We start from the raw sequence: 22,359 nt of genomic DNA, 5'->3' as shown, positions 1-22,359 counted from the left end.
CGTCTTCTTACAGTGTTGGGATGCTGTTTTTCTATGGGACGTCCTCCAAAGGACAATTAAAAAGGAACTTCCCCTAACTCCGTACGGTATCAGATTCCTACCAGTGCAGAACGATGATGCACCTTATGATTTAATTATGCTTCTTGGCCTCCGTAGTTTGTGGAAAACACGAATGCAGGTGCGTCACGCAGATATAAATACACGATCTGCGCGTGAAAACTTAATTGAAAGTGCGGTTTATATATGCGAAACTTTCAGGATTCAGCAGGATCCACCACAATGGCAATGTCTATTTGATGAGTTGGTGAACCTGAAAAGATTTTAGCCGCGTACGCGTTAGCTCAAGTGTAGTTGACGTGTTTTATCATGTGTATTTTTGTTTTGTATTTCACGGCAATAAAGAAAAAAAAAGTCAGGATGGCCGAGTGGTCTAAGGCGCCAGGCTCAAGGTTTAGTACCTTACTCGCTATGCGAACTAACCGAGGCTTCTGGTCCACGGATGTGATCGTGGGTTCGAATCCCACTTCTGACACGTTCTGACAGTGTAGTGCAGCAACTAAAATCTGGCTAGAACTGTGTCAGGTTGGCCGAGTGGTCTAAGGCGCCAGACTCAAGGTTTAGTACCTTACTCGCTATGCGAACTAACCGAGGCTTCTGGTCCACGGATGTGATCGTGGGTTCGAATCCCACTTCTGACACGTTCTGACAGTGCAGGGCAGCAACTAAAATCTGGCTAGAACTGTGTCAGGTTGGCCGAGTGGTCTAAGGCGCCAGACTCAAGGTTTAGTACCTTACTCGCTATGCGAACTAACCGAGGCTTCTGGTCCACGGATGTGGGCGTGGGTTCGAATCCCACTTCTGACACGTTTATTTTTGCCGTACTTCGAGAACGCAGTGTAGTGCAGCAACTAAAATCTGGCTAGAACTGTGTCAGGAGGGCCGAGTGGTAAGGCTCTACTTTCGCGAGTGTATGTACACCTTGGTTGAAATGCACAAAGCGATGAGTGCAGTCCCAGCATGGGTCGTGAAAGTTGAACCATTGGTAGAGTTGAAAGAATTTTAACTCGACAACGTCAACCCCAATAAGGTCAACGGCTTTTTTACCTGTGTCATATTTATGTGAACATCACGAGCTGGAGTGTTCAGTTCAATTTGTGTGTCAACCTTGGTTATGTGTATGACAGCCGGCAAGAAAGAAAAAAAAAAGGATGGCCGAGTGGTCTAAGGCGCCAGACTCAAGGCTTAGTAGTACCTTACTCGCTATGCGAACTAACCGAGGCTTCAGGTCCACGAATGTGGGCGTGGGTTCGAATCCCACTTCTGGCACGTTTAATTTTGCCGTACCTCGAGAACGCAGTGTAGTGCAGCAACTAAAATCAGGCAAGAACTGTGTCAGGATGGCCGAGTGGTCATTCTACTTCCGGCCACCGCCGTGTACGGACGCGGAATCATGTGCTCCGACGGAGCGGCGATTGAGGCTTTTAGCGGCCGCGGAAACAGGATGTCAGATAGCGAAGACAGCGATTATCAGCTTATTCTGCCTCAGCTGCCAACCGGACGCATCGTTCAGAACACCGTGTTTTTGCACGGCGACGTGCGAGCAAGGCCCTACAGGGTTGAAGATTTGCGAGATGGGCTCTTGCCTACAGGCTTACTGTCGGATGTGGTGGCCCTGGGAGCCTACCAGGTTAACCACGTTTGGGCTGTCATCCTTAATGGGGCCGAGGCTACAAAACGGCTGCTTGGCGTGAAGGAGCTAAAGGTGAAGAGGCGACGCTGTGTCATCATCAACCCGCAGGAACAGCAGGTGAAGCTGAAGCTTCACTGGCTTTGCATGGAGTGGCGGACGAGGACGTCCGGTCCGCACTTGCGGCATTTGGGACTGTAATAGATGTCAGACGAGAGCGCTGGCGAGTGCAGGGTGTGAGCGACAAGGGCTCCACAACAAGGTCAGTGCTTTTGAAGCTGAAGAAAGGCATGAAAATAGAAGACCTGCCGCACCAATTACGGGTCGCTGGTGAACTGGCACTAGTTGTCGCACCTGGTCGCCCGATGCAGTGCCTGCGATGCCATGGCTCGGGCCAGGTGAGAAGAGAGTGCAAGGTGCCGCGTTGCTCGATCTGCAGGCGATTTGGGCATGAGGACTCGCAGTGCGTCCGTACCTACGCCGCGGCAACGAAAACGGCGACGAGTGATGACACCGAGCACCTCATGGACGAGGCTGAGGCGGAGGACGCTGCGGAGGGGACTGGTGAGATAGCGACTTCTTCGGGAGCAGAAATGCCTCTCCTTAGCGAAGGAGTCCAGGATAAAAGCACGGACAGGGCAAGTGAAATGGTGGAAAACCCATCATCTGCAGAGTCCGACATCAACGAAGATGTATCCAGTCAAGCGCAGCAGCCAGCAGCAGTGAAGGGTCAGGAGCTCCCGGGCAATGACAATGTAAGTTCAGTGGGTTCCGGAACTGCAACTAAACGGCCCCACGACGCAGCCGGCGATCTCGACGACATGCCGAATGCAAGCAATGTTGACGAGCCGCCTGTGAAAGCGGTTGAGGGACGGCGGTCGTCCTTCAAGCCGCGACCTAACTTCGCAGCGGAAAGAAAACCTGTCGATAAACCACCCCCGCCGAAAAGCGAGACCGGCCAGCCGGGCGGCTCCGGAGGCGTCTAGCGGCTTGATAGACGTTAAAGGTAAGCACCATGCTCCTGGGCCTACCTCATAATTAGAGCAACAATGGCACCTGAACCGTCTCTAAGTGTAGCCACGTTGAATTTCAGAGGACTAGCGAGCAAACGAAAACAAAGTCAATTGTATCGGCTGATAACAGATTATGGCATTGACGTACTAGCTGTTCAGGAGACAAAAGTCGAGGGAGAAGAGGAGACTGGGAGCATGGTGCTGCGTTTTACCTCAAGGTACTACGCTGTGGTTAGCCACGCTGTTGGGTTGTCGGCAGGATGCGTACTCTTTGTCAAAAAGTTACCGGGTCTTACTGTGCAGAGCATCACATCAGGGTCCTCTGGAAGATTCGTTATTTGTGATTTTAGTTATTGCCAAAGGGAATATCGGGTTATTTGCATATACGCACCAAATGCAGTGGATGAGAGATATAATTTTTTCGCTATGATTCAGCAATATGTGGACCTTGAAAAATCCCTCATTATTTTGGGGGACTATAACTGTGTGCTGAATTCTACAGACAAAACCAGCGGCACGGCTTTGCGAGATAAGAGCACAGATTTATTAGTCGATATTGTTACCGCGGCCGAATTAGTCGACGTGGCCGAAGTCCTAGAGAGTGAACAGGCAGTGAAGTACACTCACTTCCTGGGGACAAGCCACGCAAGCCTAGACCGGGTTTATGTAGCACTCGACCTGATCCCAAAATGCCGCACTTACACCGTGCTACCGCTGTGTTTTACCGACCACTGTCTGGTTAAGTGCGTAATAGGAACAAAGAAACAAAATAGGAAGTTTGCTTGGGATATGTGGAAAATGAACGTTAAGCTTCTCGACGACGAATATTTTGTAGCAAAAGTGACAGAAGAAACGAACAGAATAAATATGAACGATTGCTGCAGGGTGGGACAACAGTGGGAACTATGCAAAGACCAAATCAAAATCACAGCGATTGATAGGGCCAGTTCGATTCGATTTCACGAGAAAATTAAAGAAAACGAACTGGAGAAAACACTAAAGATGTTAATAACAGAGGAATGCAAAAGGCCAGGTGTTTTCAAAGATGACGTGAGGACTATAAAACAGCAATTACAGCTGATCGAAGAAGAGCGTTATCGAGGCGCGCTGGTGCGAGCTAGAACAAATGCACTAAAAGCGGGCGAAGTACCCACGAAGCGGGCTTTAGGTTTGGAAAAAACGAACGGCCAACGAAACCACGTATGCGAGATAGAGCGGGACGGCGTTGTGGCGTCAGATAACGACGGCAATGGGCGAGTGTTCTTTGAGCATTGTCAGGCTTTATTCGCGTTTCATGAAGCTGACTCAGACGGTTTCAAAAAGATGTATCTGTGTCAGATGCCGCGACTGGCCGACGAGGTAAAAGAAGTTTTGGAGCAGCCAATAACTGAAAGAGAATTGTGCCGAGCAATTGAAAACTTGAACGACAGAATGTCGCCTGGGCCCGATGACTTGAGTGCCGTGTTCTACAAGTTTTTCAAAGATAAGTTGTCTGCAGTGCTTGCAGCTGTATTCAATGAGGCATACCAACTGAAAGAATTACCACCGTCATATAGTACGTCACATACTGTTCTCATACCAAAAACTGAAGATACAGAAAGACTTTGCCTTGTAACGAGTTACCGGCCCATCTCTTTAACCAATGTTGACTAAAAATATTAATGAAAGTGTTAGCAACTAGGCTCCAGACAGTGATTAAGGACATAGTAGGGTGCCACCAGACATGTGGAATCAAGTGAAGGTCTATAGTAAGCAACATACACAAGATGCGGTGCGTGCTTGAGTGCTGTGATGTCATGCAATCTGGCGTCGCGGTTTTGCAACTTGACCTAGAGAAGGCCTTTGACTGTGTATCACATGTTATCCTGTTCACCATTCTTGACCATATTAATGTCGGTTCGGTTATCAGAGAGGGTGTGGCCATGGCGTACAGGAATTGCTTAACGCGGCTTATTGTAAAGAAGTCACTGGGGGCCCCCATTGCCGTGCAGCGTGCGGTACGCCAAGGCTGCCCCTCAGCCCACTTTTATTTTGTCTGTACATTGAATCACTATGCTTGATTATTATTAAGAATGATTCTGTTCACGGTTTTCGACTCCAAGCTGCTGAAGTGAAGCTCTTAGCATATGCCGATGACGTCGCAGTGTGTGGTATTGATAAAGAAAGTATTATAGCAGTGGTCGAAGAGGTAAAATGTTTTCGGGACATCACAGGGAGTTTGATGAATTGGAAAAAATGCCTGGGATTTTGGCATGGTGAATGGGCGTCAACCCCAGACACGTTTGCAGGCGTAACGTGGGTGAAGACCCCAGTGAAGTACCTGGGTGTCCCTCTGCAATACTACGAAAGCAATGATGACCTCTGGAGAAGCCAGGCGCATGAAATACGTGAGAAAGCAGACAGATGGAAGGGGGTTCCTCTCTCGTTTTTTGCCAAGGCAACTGTGTGTAATCTTTTTTTTATAAGCAAATTATGGTATCTAATGCAGGTTTTGCATTGCTCGCGGCTAAATTTGCAAAAGCTGCACAGAGTGTTTGCCACCTTTATTTGGGCATCGCAGTGGGAAAGGTGCAGCCGAACAAATTTGTTCAGAAAGGTGGAGAAGGCGGTCTTGCTCTGGCGCACCTCTTTGTGCGGCAGCTTATTAACAGGTTTCTGTTTTTGCGGGACACAATAGACTCTTTCTTACGAACGGTGTGCCAAATGAGATTAAGACGGGCGTTGCCAAACTTTATGATCGGCACGAATAAAATGCCAGGGCCAATTAAGGGCTTTTTCAAGGAGGTGATGATGAGCGTATGTTCCTTGACAGTACGATTTTCTAGCGATTATTTGTCTGCGGTGAAAAAGAAAACACTGTACAAAGATGTGTGCGACACAATACTTCCTGTACCGGTGTACAGAGCCATGCACAGTGGAGTGCCGGGCCAGGATGTGTTAAAACGGGTGAAGAAAATGCAGGTGACACCAGGCATGAAGTCCTTTTTTTTTTAAACTTCATACTGAAACACTTCCAGTCAAAACATTCCTTGAACAACGAGGTTTTTTCTTGCCATGGGGAACTAACTGTCTAATCTGCAAGATACCCGAAACTATAGATCATGTTTTTCTACACTGCTGGGAAGGAGTGTATTTCTGGGATGTTCTGCAGAGAACAGTGAAAAAGGATTTCCCTCTAGATCCACACGGGATCAGATATTTAGCGATAGATAACGAAGATGGTTTTCCTTTCGATCTCGTAATGTTGGCTGGCCTCCACTCTGTATGGCGCTCCCGCATGGCCGGCTTCTATTGTGATCCTGATGCGAGGCCTGCACGCTTGTATTTTCGGGAGAGCATTTCCCGCTTCGTTGAAGTGCAGAAGACACTTGAGTGTGTGCCGCAGTGGCTGCCAAGGGTGGAAGCCTTGGCAGGGCTAAAGGAATTTTAAGTGACAATGTCAGTACAAAATTGACAGCGTTTCCTTTTTGTTCCACGTCTTGCTTGAGTTTGTATATAGTGTATCGTGATGTACTGAGTTGGTTGTCGGAGCCCGGCAATAAAGAAAAAAAAGGATGGCCGAGTGGCCTAAGGCGCCAGACTCAAGGTTTAGTACCTTACTCGCTATGCGAACTAACCGAGGCTTCTGTTCCACGGATGTGGGCGTGGGTTCGAATCCCACTTCTGGCACGTTTGTTTTTGCCGTACTTCGAGAACGCAGTGTAGTGCAGCAACTAAAGTCTGGCTAGAACTGTGTCAGGATGGCCGAGTGGTCTAAGGCGCCAGACTCAAGGTTTAGTACCTTACTTGGTATGCGAACTAACCGAGGCTTCTGGTCCACGGATGTGGGCATGGGTTCGAATCCCACTTCTGACACGGTTATTTTTGCCGTACTTGGAGAACGCAGTGTAGTGCAGCAACTAAATTCTGGCTAGAACAGTGTCAGGATGGCCGAGTGGTATAAGGCGCCAGACTCAAGGTTTAGTACCTTACTCGCTATGCGAACTAACCGAGGCTTCTGGTCCACGGATGTGGGCGTGGGTTCGAATCCCACTTCTGACACGTTTATTTTTGCCGTACTTCGAGAATGCAGGGCAGTGCAGCAACTAAAATCAGGCTAGAACAGTGTCAGGATGGCCGAGTGATTCTACTTCCGGCCACTGGCGTGTACGGACGCAGAATCATGAGCTCCGGCGGAGCGGCGATTGCGGCCCAGGCTGGCCGCGGTAACAGGCTTACCGCAAATGATGATAAGGAATATCAGCTCATTTTGCCGCATCTGCCCACCGGACATGTTGTTTTCAACACAGTTTTTTTGCACGGCGACGTATGAGTGCGACCCTTCAGCGTTGAAGATTTCCGGGACGCCCTGGCCAACACTGGTACGCTCCCAGACGTGGTGGCCTTGGGGGCTTACCAAATAACCCATGTCTGGGCGGTGACTCTGAGCAGCACTGAAGCAACCAAGCGGCTGGTAGCCTTCAAGGAGCTTCAAGTGAAAGGTCGACGGTGCATCATCATTGACCGGGAGGATCAACAGGAGAAGCTACGGCTCCACTGGATGTTGCATGGCGTGGCGGATGAGGATATCCGAACTGCTTTTGCGGCTTTCGGTGAGGTGACCGAAGTGACCCGTGAGCGGTGGCGAGTCCAGGGCGTGCACGAAAAGGGCTCCACAACGCGAACCGTGCTCCTGAAGTTGAAGCCCGGGATTAAGATAGATGACCTGCCTCACCAGATAAGAGTAGCAGGGGAGTTGGCCCTTGTTGTGGTGCCTGGGCGGCCAATGCAGTGCCTGCGCTGCCGCGGGACCGGTCATGTGCGCCGGGAATGTAAGATTCCGCGTTGCTCGACATGTAAGCGTTTTGGCCACGCCGAGGAAGATTGCGTGCGAACGTATGCAGTGGCCACTGCACCAACAGCGAGGGCGGACATGACTGAGCACCAAATGGATGTGGCAGAGACAGAAGAGGCCGCAAAAAGGGTCGGAGAAGCTGAAAAGCTAGCAGCAACGACAGGCATGTTAGTGCCCCCGGGGGGTGGTGACGAGATACTCAGTAGGCCAGACAAGGAAGTCACGCTACCGAACAACGGACCGTCAGAGGAAGAAAGGGTGACCGATGCCGAGAGCTCAAAAACTGAACTTCCGGAGTCTGCGAGCCAACAGGAAACCCTTGAAAAGAGCAGCAGCCGAGCGACCAACGTCCAAGGCCCTGCGAAGCGTGCCCACGACGAGAGCACAAGTGAGACAAGCAAGCAGATGCAGCTAGCAACGACGAGCCGCCGATAAAAACGCCAATAGGGAGCAGGGCGACCTTCAAACCAAGACCGAATGTCTCGGCGGACAGGAGAGCTGCCGAAAAGCCGCCCCTGTCACAAGGTCTGCCAGTCCAACCTCATGGCTCTGGCGTCAACGAAAGCGTCAAGCGCCATGCTAGACGTGAAGGGTAAGCACCATGCTCTTGGCCTCTTTTCACTCTAAGAAAATGGCTCATGAACTGTCACTAAAGATTGCGACCCTTAACGTGAGAGGTCTAGCAGCGAAAAGGAAGCAGAGCCAAGTCCTGCGCCTTTTAAATGAAAATGACATCGATATACTTGGAGTTCAAGAGACAAAAGTCGAGGGTGAACAAGAGACCGAGAGCATGGTGCCACTTTTCACGTCGCGGTTTTACGCAGTTGTCAGCCATGCAGTCGGTACTTCTGCTGGATGCGTCCTGTTTGTGAAGAAGTTGCCGGGTCTTGTAGTGCGGTCGCTGCTTCTTTTCCGTCGGGTCGGGGTGTGGTCCTCGATTTTAGTTTTTGCTCGGCTGAGTGGCGTGCTGTTTGTAATATGCACCTACGGTAGTTGATGAGAGGGCATGCTTTATTTGATTTTGTTGAAGGGTATTTAAACACGGATAAGCAACTTGTCTTTCTGGGAGATTTCAATTGTGTACTGAGCTCCGGTGACAAAACGAGCCATCGTACATTTAGGGATCGTAGCACAGAGGTACTTTCGCGCTTGATTGACGAGTTTGCACTGGAGACGTTGCAGAGTGTCTCACGAGCGAGCGACGCGTTCAGTATACTCATTTTCAGGGTTAGCCACGCCCGCCTTGACAGGATTTGTGTGTCCGCAGAACTGGCCCCAAAATGCCAGGATTATTACGTTTTGGCGGTAACGTACTCAGATCACTGCATGGTTCAGTGTACAATGGCAACAAGAAAGGGAGGTAGCGGTTTTAATTGGGGATTTTGGAAGTTAAATAGTAAACTGCTGAATGACGAGCAATTCACCAGACTAGTAGAAGAAGAAATTGGTAAGATTTGTCAGGCGGACACCCACGAACTGGGTCAAGAATCAGAACTATGTAAGCAACACATTAAAATCAAAGCTATAGAAAAGGCCAGCTGCATACGGTTTCAAGAAAAACAAAATGAAATGCATTTAAGATCTATGGTAGATAAATTGTTAGCCCTGGAGTGTAACACGCCAGGGTTATACATGGACGACGTTAGAAAAATAAAACAAAGAGTTCAACTGAATGACGAAGACCGTTATCGCGGAGCACTGGTGCGTGCGAGAGCGGAAAAATTGGCCATGGATGAGACGCCGACAAAAAGATTGTTGGGAATAGAAAAAGCAAATGCAAGGCGAAATCACGTGGCAGAGGTATTTGGGCAGGACGCACAGAAACCGATAACGGAGGAATCGCGAAAGCTTTCCGGGAGTATTATGAAGAGCTATTTTCGTCCCGAGAGGTTTATTTGGACCGCTTTAATGAATCCTTTCTTGACGCGATGCCAAAAATTGATGACGAACAAAAAGAAAGACTGGAGCGACCAATAAGCGAAAAAGAAGTGCAGCAGGCAATAAAAAATTTAAACCCAGGGAAATCACCCGGGCCTGATGGCGGCTTTTTATAAAGCGTTCAAGGAACAGCTATCTCCTTTGTTGTGTGCCTTATTTAATGAAGCGTATGAACTGAAGGCACTGCCTGCGTCTTTGGGATCGTCGCACACAGTACTTATTCCGAAAACTGACCAACCAGATAAGCTTAGGCAGTTGTCGTCTTACAGGCCCATTGCTCTGACAAACGTTGATTACAAGATTTATATGAAGGTGCTTGCTGGCAGACTACAAACGGTTATATGCGAACTAGTGGGCCCTCACCAAACGTGCGGTATCAAAGGGCGATCCATCTATCAGAACATTCACAAAGCGAGAAGTGTGCTCGAATGCTGCGATGCAACTCATGCATGTGTTGCGTTACTGCAGTTGGACTTGGAGAAAGCTTTTGATTGTGTGGCACATACCGTTCTATTCAGTATATTAGACTATGTTAATGTCGGCTCTGTTATTCGAGAGGGAGTGGCCTTAGCGTACCGTAACTGCACTACGAGATTAATTGTCAATAAGTCACTGGGGGCCCCCATCAACGTAAGAGGTTCGGTGCGCCAAGGTTGCCCCCTCAGCCCTCTTTTGTTCGGCGTTTATATTGAAACATTGTGTTTAAGCATCCTACAAAGCAATGACATTGATGGGTGCAGGAGTCGAAGTAAAATTACTGGCTTACGCAGACGACGTTGCGTTTTTTGTGTAAATAAGGAGAGTATAAAGATGACAGTGGATGTGGTAAAACATTTTAGCAAAGTCACAGGGAGTAAAGTTAACTGGGGTAAGTGCCTGGGATTTTGGCACGGAGAATGGCAGCTGACCCCCGACACTTTCGCTAATGTGTCGTGGGTTACAACGCCTGCAAAGTACTTGTGTGTGCCCTTGGAATTTTACAAGGAAAGCGAGCTATACTGGCTAGAACAGGTCAAAGGAACCCGTGAAAAAGCGGAGAAATGGAAAAGCGCTTTATTATCAATATTTGCAAGAGCCGCAGTTTGCAACCTGTTTTTAATTAGTAAGTTATGGTATGTAATGCAAGTGTTGCATTGCTCCCGTGTAAATGTGTAAAAATTGCATCGAGTTTTTGCGGTGTTTGTTGGGCCTCGAGTTGGGAGAGGTGCAGTCGGACAAATTTGTTCCGGCAGGTGAAGCATGGGGGCCTTGGTCTGGGTCATTTGTTTGTGCGACAGATTGTCAGCCGGTTTATATTTTTTAGGGATGCCAGCGATCCATTCCTGCGCACAGTGTGTCAACAAAGACTAGGTCGAGCGTTGCCTGATTTCGTAGTTTATGCTCAATGTATGCCGGGTTCTCTTTTTGGATTCTTTAGGAAAATTGTTGTGAGTGTGAAATTCTTAAGCGCACGTTTTTCGAAAGAGTATTTAAGTATTGTTAACAGGAGAACATTATACAAGGATGTTTGTGAAGTGGTGTTCCCGGTGCCCTTGTACAGAGCTTTATACTATGGAGGCACAGGAAGTGATGTATTAAAACGCGTAAAGAAAATGCAAGTTGCTACGGGAGCAAAAACGTTTTTCTTTATGCTACATACCGGTACTTTGTGTGTAAAATCATTTATGGAGGAAAAGGGTATGTTCCTACCATGGGGGGCCCAATGTCTCATCTGCAAACAGCCAGAGACAATAGATAACGTGTTTTTGCATTGCTGGGAGGGAGTATATTTGTGGGATGTTCTGCAAAGGACAATAAAAAAACAGTTGCCACTTGATTCCCATGGCATTAGATATTTGCCATTCGATAACCACGATGATATGCCTTTAGACCAGGTTATGTTAAAGTGCCTCCGCAGTATATGGCGCGCACGAATGGCTGGTTATCACTGCGATGCAGATGCGCGGCCAGCCCGCATGTATTTCCGTGAAAGTGTGCTGCGATGGCTCGACGTGCTTAAATTGCAACCATGTGCTCCTGAGTGGCCGTCAAAGCTGGAACCTTTGACGGTGCTCAAGGAATTTTAACATGACAATGCTTGCCCCTCAGTGGGTGTTAGGCAGCGCGAACTAGCTTTGTGTACATATATTATTCCTTTGTTCCTGTTGTTTTGAGTTCCAGTGCGGTGTATTTGTGTCAAAGTAAAGAAAAAAAAAGTCAGGATGGCTGAGTGGTCTAAGGCGCCAGACTCAAGGTTTAGTACCTTACTCGCTATGCTAACTAACCGAGGCTTCTGGTCAACGAATGTGGGCGTGGGTTCCAATCCCACTTCTGACACGTTTATTTTTGCTGTACTTCGAGAATGCAGTGTAGTGCAGCAACTAAAATCAGTCTAGAACTGTGTCAGGACGGCCGAGTGGGATTCTGCTTCCAGCCACGCCAGTGAACGGTCGCAGGATGCAGGGCTCCTCAGGAGCGGCTTCAGCGGCCATGTCAGGCCGCGGTAACAGGACTGCTGAAGAGGATAGTACTTATAAGTTGTTTTGCCCGCACTGCCAACAGGTCGGTTTGTTTTGAATACTGCTTTTTTGCACGCCGATTCAGGTCCCGCCCGCACCGGGTGGCAGATTTCCGCGACGCGTTGGCAGAGCATTCGCTGATCCCCGATGTTGTTGCGATGGGGGCGTATCGGATGAGCCACATCTGGGCTGTCACTCTCAAGGATTATGAAGCTGTGACCAAGCTTGTTAGTGTCGGTGAGTTGTGTGTGAAAAACGGTCGCTGCTTGGTAATTGACCCGGCCAACCAGGACGTGCGACTGAAACTTCACTGGCTTTTACACAACGTGCCCGACGAGGATGTGCGTGCTGCCTTTACGCCGTATGGAAAGGTTTTGGAAGTTACGAGGGAGCGCTGGCGTGTGAAAGGTATGGTAGAAAAGGGCTCAACTACTAGACTTGTCACGCTTAAGTTGAAAGCTGGCGTGAAGCTGGACGACCTGCCACATCAGCTGAACGTTAGCGGTAAGCTAGCGCTCGTTGTTGCGCGAGGCAGACCTCCCTTGTGCCTACGCTGTCGGAGTACGGGACACATCCGCAAAGAGTGCCGGGTTCCTCGCTGCGGAACCTGTCGACGGTTCAGGCATGAAGAGAGCCAGTGTGCACGTACCTACGCAAGGATTGCTGGACCTGGGACCAGCGAAGACTCGTCCGAGTTGATAATGGATGAAATGGATGCGGAGGAGGCGGCCAACATTAGAGGACAGTCAACGAAACAGGACGCGCCTTCCATGACGGTTTTAACTAAACATAAGGTGACGGTCTCAAATGAAAAGAATGAAACTCGGCACGCCTTGCACGTTCAATCGCAGGACCAGCAGGACTACGAAAGCGCGTCAAAGGAAGCGTCAGAAGACGTAATCAAGTTTTCTGATGCTGAGGAGCATCTCAGTACTGAGCCTCCTTGTACTGACGCCATGGAAGTTGGGCCGGAGACAGCGGCCTTAATTGCCGCGAAACGTCCACACGAGAAAAGCTTCGAGGAGACTCTGCTGCCAGGCGGTGTTTGTGGTGAGCCGCCGCCGAAAACTGCGGGCATCCGAAGAGCAACTTTGAGACCGAAGCCGAACCTCTCGACCGACACGCGGCAGGCGGGGAAACCGCCTCCGTAGGTTTTGTGGTGTATTGAACGATTTGTGGGTCGGCTGCCTACCGACCAGCGTCAGGAACATTCTGCAACCGAGCGGGGCGTGTGTAGAAAAAAAATGAAAGACGGCCTTGGACTTCGTTTGAATGCAGCCCGACGTTCTGCTGGGAGGACAATACATGCACACATATGCCGCTGTTCTTCAGAAGCGGAGGCCACGCAAACATGAAGGTACGCACCATGCGGGTACGGGCGTCCCTTTCTAACACATGACTCTCAAGCTTAATTCGGCGTTGCACGTAGGTACTTTGAATGTCAGAGGGCTGGGAGCGAGAAGGCGACAATGCCAGCTCAGTCGCCTCCTTATGGATAATTATATTGATATAGCAGCTGTGCAAGAGTCAAAGATTGAGAGCCAAGAAAGCACTGACCGTATGGTGGCTTCTTTTCAAACAAACTTTTGTGTGTGTGTATGCCATTCTGTTGGTGTATCGGGTGGATGCCTTTTATTTATACGTAACACGCTGGGAGTAAGTGTAGAGTTCGTTTTTGCCTGTCCAAGTGGTCGGCTTTTGGTTACTGATTTTACCTACTGTAATTTATGATGGCGTGTTGTGTGTGTGTATGCTCCCAATTCAGAATGCGAACGTGAATCGTTTTTTGAGTCTATTGAATTGTGGTTGAAGGTCGACAAAATCTTACTTGTTCTTGGCGATTACAACTGTGTGTGAGCAGCTGTGGACCTAGCGGCGAAGTGTAAATCTCGAAGAGACAGAAGCTCTGAGCTGTTGAGTGCACTTGTGCATGAATACGGCCTTGATGATGTTGGTAGTGTGTTCTCAACTGGAAAGCAGCCAGAGTTCACGCACTTTCAGCGAGATAGCCATGCTAGATTGGACAGGGTGTATGCCTCGGTTGATCTTGTTTCCCTATGTACTGCATATGAGGTCAAAGTTGTGTCTTTCAGTGATCATTGTCTCGTGAGTGCAGTGTTCGGTAGGGCAGGAAACAAATCGCGCTTCAACTGGTACCTATGGAAACTGAATGCCAAACTTCTCGCCGATGAAGAGTTCCTTACGGAAGTTAAGACCGAGTTTGAAAATCGTCTGGCTATGCGACCAGTAAGTTTTGCAGCGGAATGGGACAGCTTCAAAGAGTGGGTCAAATTGAAATCCATAGAAAAGAGCAGTAAGGTGCGGCATAAAGAGAAAGAAAAAGAAAAAGAACTGAACGAACAACTTCAGTTTTTTTTTGAGCATGGAAAGTACCGTGCCATGGCATTTCGCCAGTAAAATACGAGAGATTAAAAGTGAGCTGGAAACAATCGACAGTGAAAGATACACAGCGGCTGTCATACGTGCAAGGGCTGAAAAACTTTCGGCAGGAGAAGTGCCGACAAAGCGAGCCCTAGCAGACGAAAAAAGATGCTCCTGCCAGAAAGAAATAAGGAGTTTAAGGTATGCCGGCCATATCACTGAAGATGCTAAAGATATTCAGCGTGCGGTAGCAGAGCACTTTGAAGAACTGCTTAGCGCTAAGCTTGAGACTGTAGGCGGCTTTCAAACAGATTTTCTAAGACTGATGCCTGCACTGGATGACGAAAGTAGAGCGCGCCTAGAAACACCGATAACGTTGCAGGAGATAGAATCTGCAATAGATGACTTGACACCTGGGAAAGCACCTGGGCCGGATGGCCTAAGCGCTGCCTTCTTTAAAACTTCCCAGCAGTATGCGGCTCAGTTTATGCTGGATGTAATCACTGAAGCTTATGAACGTAATACTGTTCCATCGTCTTTCTCTACATCGCACACTGTGCTAATAATCAAGACAGATGATCCGGAGAAACGACTGTTGGTGGGGTCATATCGACCGATTAGCCTCACCAATGTTGACTACAATGTGTACATGAAGGTTTTAGCAAAAAGACTGCAAAGCGTATTAAAAAAATTGGTTGGGCCACATCAAACGTGCGGCATCAAGGGTCGATCCATTGCCACGAATATACATGTCGCTAGAACCGTATTAGAATGTGTTGATGCACTCGGTGGTCAGACAGCCATGATGCAATTAGATTTGGCGAAAGCTTTTGACCGTGTTTGTCACGAAATTCTTTTTCCCATTTTGGAGCATTCTAACCTTGGTGAAGTCATAGTGGAGGGTGTTAAAATGGCTTATGCGAAGTGCACGACCCGTATTATAGTGAATGGTGAACTGACTGACAGCATCGCAGTACGTTCATCGGTAAGGCAGGGCTGCCCGCTCTCACCCCTGCTTTTTGCACTGTATTTAGAGCCACTTTGCTTGGCCATCATTGATAGCGATCGCATTTTAGGGTTCAAGCTGCAATCAGCACACGTGAAAATGCTAGCATATGCTGATGACATAGCAGTGTTTTTTGCAACTAGAAAGAGCATCTGTGAAGTTGCGGGTGTCGTCCAAACATTTTGTGATTAAACCGAATGTAAAATCAATTGGGAGAAAAGCTCTGAGTTTTGGCACGGTGATTGGGACGTGGCACCTGATTTCTTCTGTAAGCTGCGATGGTCTGCTCTCCCAACGCGATATCTAGCCGTGCCTTTAGATTGTTATCGAGACGCCAACGTGCACTGGATGCAAGAAACATCCAGAGCGAAAGAAAAAGCGCATGCGTGGCAAGGAAGGCAACTCTCAATGTTTTCACGCGCTTCTATTTGCAATGTTTTTCTTATTTCGAGGCTGTGGTACCTCATAAATGTGACGTGTGTCTCACGAACCTCAATTCAGAAAATGCACCGCGTTTTTGCTGTTTTTATTTGGGCATCCACATGGGAAAAACCGCCAGGACGAATTTGTTTATTTCTGTTAAAAGGGGCGGGCTTGGCCTTGCACATCTGTTCTTGCGTCAGGTGGTTTCGCGATTTATATTCCTCTGTGATCAATAAGATACCTTTCTAAGAACTGTGATGCAAGTGCGATTTCAGAGGCTGCTCCCTGAATGGATTGTGTCATGTGAAAACATGCCTGGTACTGTGACTAGCTACCTGCGCGAGGTTGTTTTTTCGTGCAAGTTGCTGGAAGTGCGGTTATCTTTTGATTACCTTTTCAATGGTCCCAGGAAAAAACTGTATAAAGATCTCATTGACGTGATGCTGCCGGTGCCTTTTTACCGGGCATTACACTATGGAGGCCCAGGGCAGGAGGTTTTGAAAAGAGTTAAAAAGATGCCCGTGAGGCCATCTGCAAAAACGTTCCTTTTCAAACTTCACTCTAATACGCTCCCTGTTAAAACCTGGCTGAATGAAAAAGGTATCTTCGTCCCATGGACAACAAATTGCCTGTTGTGCAAAACACCGGAGACAATTGAACACGTTTTGTTACAGTGTTGGGATGCTGTCTTTCTATGGGACGTCCTCCAAAGTACAATTAAAAAGGAACTTCCCTTAACTCCTTACGGTATAAGATTCCTACCAGTGCAGAACGAATGCACCTCATGATTTAATTATGCTTCTTGGCCTCCACAGTTTGTGGAAAACACGAATGCAGGTGCGACATGCAGATATAGAGACACGATCTGCGCGTGAAAACTTTATTGAAAGTGCGGTGTATATACGCGATACTTTAAGGATGCAGCAGTATCCACCACAATGGCAATGTCTGTTTGATGAGTTGGTGCACCTGAAAAGATTTTAGCCGCGTATGCGTTAGCTCAAGTGAAGTTGACGTGTTTTATCATGTGTATTTTGTTTTGTGTTTCACGGCAATAAAGAAAAAAAAAGGATGGCCGAGTGGTCTAAGGCTCCAGACTCAAGGTTTTGTACCTTACTCGCTATGCGAACTGACCGAGGCTTCTGGTCCACGGATGTGGGCGTGGGTTCGAATCCCACTTCTGACACGTTTATTTTTGCGGTACTTCGAGAATGCAGTGAAGTGCAGCAACTAAAATCAGGCTAGAACAGTGTCATGATGGCCGAGTGAAGGATTCCACTTCCGGCCACCGAGCGTGACGGACGTGTTTATTATGTGCTCCCAAGGAGCGGATTCAGCGGCCCAGCTGGGCCGTGGTATCAGGAGTACGGAAAGGCCTGCCAAGGATTATGAACTGGTTGTGCCGCATCTGCCTACAGGTTCGAGTGTTTTGCACACTGTTCTTTTGCATGGCGACATAAAAGCCAGGCCGTACTGGGTGGAGCACTTTCGAGACTCCCTCGCTTGTCTTTCACTTTTGCCGGAAGTGGTTGCCCTCGGGGCATATCAGATGAATCATGTGTGGGCGGTAACGTTTAAAGCGGAAGAGGCGAAAGCGAAGATTTTGGAAGCCGAAGCATTCGAAGTGAAGGAGCACCGATGCGTGGTCATTGACCCCTGTAATCAAGGCATCAGGTTAAAACTTTTCTGGCTGCTTCACGGCGTGCACGACGATGATGCGCGAGCGGCGTTGGCGGCTTTTGGAAAAGTGACCGAAATATCAAGAGAAAAGTGGAAAGTGCAAGGGTGTATCGACAAGGCTTCAACGACTCGAACGTCACGCTGAAGCTAAAAGTGGGCGTGACCATTGAGGACCTGCCGCATCAGCTTCGGGTCGCCGAGGACGTCGCACTCGTCCATGTCCAAGGCAGAGCCCCGGTTTGCCTCCGGTGCCGCGGGAAAGGTCATATACGGCGTGATTGTCGTGTGCCGCGCTGCGGGCTGTGTCGTCGCTACGGCCATGACCAGTCCCAGTGTGTGCGCACGTATGCCAACGTGGCAGGCCCCGTGCCGAGTGAAGTGGCAGGCGAGCACTTGATGGACGCAGTGGACGCCGAGGAAGCGAGCAGTGGAATCACTGAGGAGGCAGAACAGAAAGACCAATCCTCTGAGAAGACCCCTGCCCTTAAAGAACACTCTGAATCAGATTTGATAGTTCCGTTGTCGAATGTTGCTGAGACCGTGACACCCACGAAAGAAAAAAGCAATGCCAGTGCTGCAAGCCCAGCTTCGTCTACGCAACACAGTGAGGAACAGGGAGACACTGAAGCTGAGATGCCAGCTGCTTCTACCTTGCCTGTGAAGCGTGTGCACGAAGACAGTGTCAACGAGGGATCAACACAAGGAGGAGAGGGGAACGGTCAGCCTCCACTGAAGGCGGCCCCTCTTCGCAGGTCGGCCTTCAAGCCAAGGCCAAACGTGCCTCCAGACCGAAGAACTGTGTCACCTGTGCCTCCGCCATAGCGGGAAACTCTTTTCGGTCGAGACGCTACAAGCCCGGTCCATGATGGGGAGCAGCGCTTGGAACGACGGACGGACTCGCCAAAACGGAAGAATGGTCATCCCGTGCAACAGATCAACCGCAATGCTGTCTTTCTGCAAAAGAGATGTGAGTGATACATGTTTCGCGATTTATAATTTCTTGAGATGGTGACCAATTTATTAACTAGCTTACGTGTAGCCACGCTAAATGTGCGGGGGATGTCAACGCGTCGAAGACAACAGCAGCTGAACCGCATTCTGCTGGAAAATGAAATTGATGTGCTAGCAGTTCAAGAGAGCAAAATGGAAAGCGAACAACAAACAGATAAAATAGCTGAAATATATCGTTCTAGATATAGTGTTTGCGTTTTTCATGCGGTTGGAAGATCGGGGGGATGTGTCATTTTCATCCGAAATTGCATAGTGTGTACAGTCTGTGTTCCCGTGTGAGAGTGGACGGCTATTGCTATGTGATTTCTGTTTTTCTGGATTGGACTGGAGAGTGATCTGCGTTTATGCGCCGACTAGAACGTTTGAGCGCGAAGAGTTTTTTCACTATATGAAATCCTTCCTAATACATGAGAGGCGTGTTCTCCTGCTTGGAGACTTCAACTGTGTCTGTAGACCGGAAGATAGAACAACAGACCGTGTCCTTCGTGACAAGAGTGCAGAGTTACTTATTGACATTGTTAATGAGGCAGAGCTTGAAGATGCTGGCTGTATACTGACGCATGAAGGCCAAGCAAAGTTCACGCACTTTCAAGGTAGCTGTCATGCAAGGTTGGACCGAATATATGTTCCCATGGATTGTGTGCCCTTGTGCTCGTATTATCAAACACTTCCCATGAGCTTTAGTGACCACTCCCTCGTAATGATTACTCTAGGTATGAAAAGTAAGGCAACAAAGTTCAGTTGGGAGCTATGAAAATTTAATGAAAAACTGCTGCTGGATGAAGAGTTTACCACTAAAGTGAAAAAATATATTACGCATATGTTGCAAAATGTCTCTAATTTTATACAAGCATGGGAGCAGTTTAAGTGCGCTATAAAGATAGCTGCTATTGACCGAGCATGCACTCTCCGACGTAAAGAAAGAGAACAAGAAATAGAACTTCGAAGCACGCTTGAATACATGATTAGTATGGAGAGCGTTACCCTGGCTTGTTCGCCCAAGATATAAAAAAGATAAAAACCAAACTTGAGGAGAAGTATCGCGGTGCGGTGATAAGGGCACGCAGCGAAAAATTGTGGCTCGGAGAGACGCCCACGAAAAGGGCACTTAGTGATGAAAAAAGGTACGCAGTGCCAAAAGAGATAAAAGAAATCTGCTATCAGAACGCATTTACCTCGGAAAAGAAAACGATTGAACGGGCGTTTGTAGAATTTTACAGGGAATTGTTTAGCCTGAAAACACCGGACATCGAACGCTTCAGAAAAGACTTTCTGGTGCTGATGTCAAAAGTGGAAGACGAAGTTGCGCAGACACTTAAAGCAAGTATTACTTCCGAGGAAATTGAGGCCGTTATCGGGGAATTAAATTCCAATTAGTCTCCCGGACCAGATGATTTTGGTGCTGCCATATACAAGGCCTTTCCAACTAAAATGGCTGTTTTACTGGAAAGAGTTATTAGTGAATGCTACGAAAAGAACGTACCTCCTCCGTCTTTTCGAATGTCACATGTTGTACTAATCCCGAAAACAGATGACACAGTTAAGCTTCAGTCTGTAGCGTCTTACCGTCCTATAAGTCTAACGAATGTTGACTATAAAATTTACATGAAAGTATTGGGGCGACGACTCCAACGTGTAATTACTTCTCTTGTAGGACCACATCAGACATGCGGTATAAAAGGAAGGACCATTTTTACTAACATACACGCAGCAAGGAGTGTACTCGAATGTTGTGACGCGATGCATGACCACGTAGTCATGATGCAATTAGACCTCCACAAAGCATTTGATAAAGTGGTACATGAAATATTGGTGTCTGTTATAGAGTATGTCAATGCTGGTTCCGTGATTAAAAAAGGGCGTGAAAATGGTTTACGAGTGCTGTTCAGCGAGACTGATCGTGAATAAGCATTTAACCGATTGTATACCTGTTCAGTCGTCAGTAAGGCAGGGCTGTCCTCTGTCTCCCCTTTTGTTTGCGCTTTATCTGGAGCCTTTCTGTTTAAGATTGCTTACAAGGCATACGCGGTTATAGATTTTTTCAAAGTGAAGTTCGGGCTTTGGCATACGCGGATGATATTGCGGTTTTTTATACTGACCATGAGAGCGTGCAAGAAGTTGTTAAAGAAGCCACTGCTTTGAAGTGGAAGTGAAATTAGTTGGGCAAAGGGTTTAGGATTTTGGCATGGAAACTGGCAGCACGCGCCTGAACTGTTCTCCAGTATGCAATGGACAATAACGGCAGGCAATTACCTTGGTGTGCCATTAAAGCATTACGGTGTAAGCAAGGAATGTTGGGCCGGTGAAGTTGAGCAAGTGAAAACCCAAACAAACAAATGGGGAGGACATAACTTTTCTATGTTCGCAAGAGCTACCGTTTGCAATATGTTCCTGGTTGCAAAAATTTTTTACATGCTGCAAGTGTTGTCTATGTCAAGAATTTCTGTTCAAAAACTGCATAGGGTATTTGCCACGTTTGTGTGTACTTCAACATGGGAGCGTACCAGTCGATGCAATCTTTTTCATACGGTGCATAATGGTGGACTGGGATTGTCACATTTATACTTAAAGAAGATTGTAACTAGGTTCTTTTTTTTTTGCGCGAACAAAGCGATGTTTTTCTTAGAACGGTAATCCAGGTGCGATTGCGGGATTCACTGCCGGAATATGTAGTTTCGACTATGCCTTCAGGGCCAATGGCTCTAAGTGCTTTTCTTTGCGAAGTTGTCGCGTCTTCCCAAATAATGAAGGCGAGATTTTCAAATGAGTATATGTGTACTGTTACGCGAAAACGGCTTTACAAAGATTTATTGGAAACCTTTTTACCTGTGCCTCTTTATCGCGCTGTATGTGCTTTGGGTCCGGAGCGGGACGTGTTGAAAAGAGTGAAAAGAATGCCCATCAGATCGTCCGTAAATCTTTCTTTTTTCAATTGCATACCAGCACTCGTCCGGTGAAGCCATGGCTGGAAAGCAAAGGCCTTTTTGTGCCTTGGTCTGCTGACTGTTTAATTTGCAAAAAGAAGGAATCCATAGAGCATATTTTCCTTGATTGTCACGATGCGGTTTTTTTGTGGGACGTGCTACAGCCTACTATTAAAAAGGACTTACCAATAACGCCGTTTGGCATACGCTACCTTCCATGCGCCCAGCCAGGAGAAGTGCCCAGTGATTTATTAATGGCCTTGTGTATGCACAGCATATGGAGAACGCGGATGGATGTTCGCCATGAGCATGTTGTCATACACCCAGCCCATCCGTATTTTGTTGAAAGTGTAATGTACACGCGTGATGTTTTCGGAGGGCAATCTGAACCCCCGGAATGGCTGCCAGTCTTGGACAAGCTCATGTCACCTTATCCATTCTATCACAAGAAACATGTAGAAAGTGACTTGTGTTTTTAATTCCATGCGACTTTTCATCGCTCTTTGTGGTTGCCAAGTCGGTAATAAAGAAAAGAAAAGGATGACCGTTTGGTCTAAGGCGCCAGACTCAAGGTTTAGTACCTTACTCGCTATGCGAACTAACGGGTCTTCTGGGCCATGGATGTGGGCGTGGGTTCGAATCCCACTTCTGACACGTTTATTTTTTCGGTACTTCGAGAATGCAGTGTAGTGCAGCAACTAAAATCAGTCAAGAACAGTGTAAGGATGGCCGAGTGGTCTAAGGCGCCAGACTCAAGGTTTAGTACCTTACTCGCTATGCGAACTAACCGGGGCTTCTGGTCCATGGATGTGGGTGTGGGTTCGAATCCGACTTCTGACACGTTTATTTTTGCCGTACCTCGAGAATGCAGTGTAGTGCAGCAAATAAAATCAGTCTAGAACAGTGTCAGGATGGCCGAGTGGGATTCCACTTCCGGCTTCGCTAGCGAGCGGACGTGTATTC

General features: G+C 47.9%; 3 non-coding genes and 1 pseudogene across 3 annotated transcripts; all 4 read left to right on the top strand.

Annotated features, from left to right (window-relative positions):
• The first annotated feature begins 743 nt into the window (after window positions 1–743).
• TRNAL-CAA (transfer RNA leucine (anticodon CAA)) lies at window positions 744–864 on the top strand. The gene is made up of 2 exons: window positions 744–781; window positions 819–864. It is a non-coding gene; the product is annotated as a tRNA-Leu (tRNA).
• A 586-nt stretch (window positions 865–1,450) lies between these two features.
• Window positions 1,451–2,673, top strand: LOC146193681 (uncharacterized; annotated as a pseudogene).
• Window positions 2,674–6,434: 3,761 nt separating this feature from the next.
• Window positions 6,435–6,555, top strand: TRNAL-CAA (transfer RNA leucine (anticodon CAA)). Its single transcript has 2 exons — window positions 6,435–6,472; window positions 6,510–6,555. It is a non-coding gene; the product is annotated as a tRNA-Leu (tRNA).
• Window positions 6,556–6,620: 65 nt separating this feature from the next.
• TRNAL-CAA (transfer RNA leucine (anticodon CAA)) lies at window positions 6,621–6,741 on the top strand. The gene is made up of 2 exons: window positions 6,621–6,658; window positions 6,696–6,741. It is a non-coding gene; the product is annotated as a tRNA-Leu (tRNA).
• Window positions 6,742–22,359: the final 15,618 nt, after the last annotated feature.

The sequence above is a fragment of the Amblyomma maculatum genome, chromosome 4 (genome assembly GCF_055883805.1).
Source record: "Amblyomma maculatum isolate TAMU_Amacu chromosome 4, ASM5588380v1, whole genome shotgun sequence".
NCBI lineage: Eukaryota > Metazoa > Arthropoda > Arachnida > Ixodida > Ixodidae > Amblyomma > Amblyomma maculatum.
The sequence above is the reverse complement of the archived record's forward strand: the minus strand, read 5'-3'. Positions and strand labels throughout refer to the sequence as shown.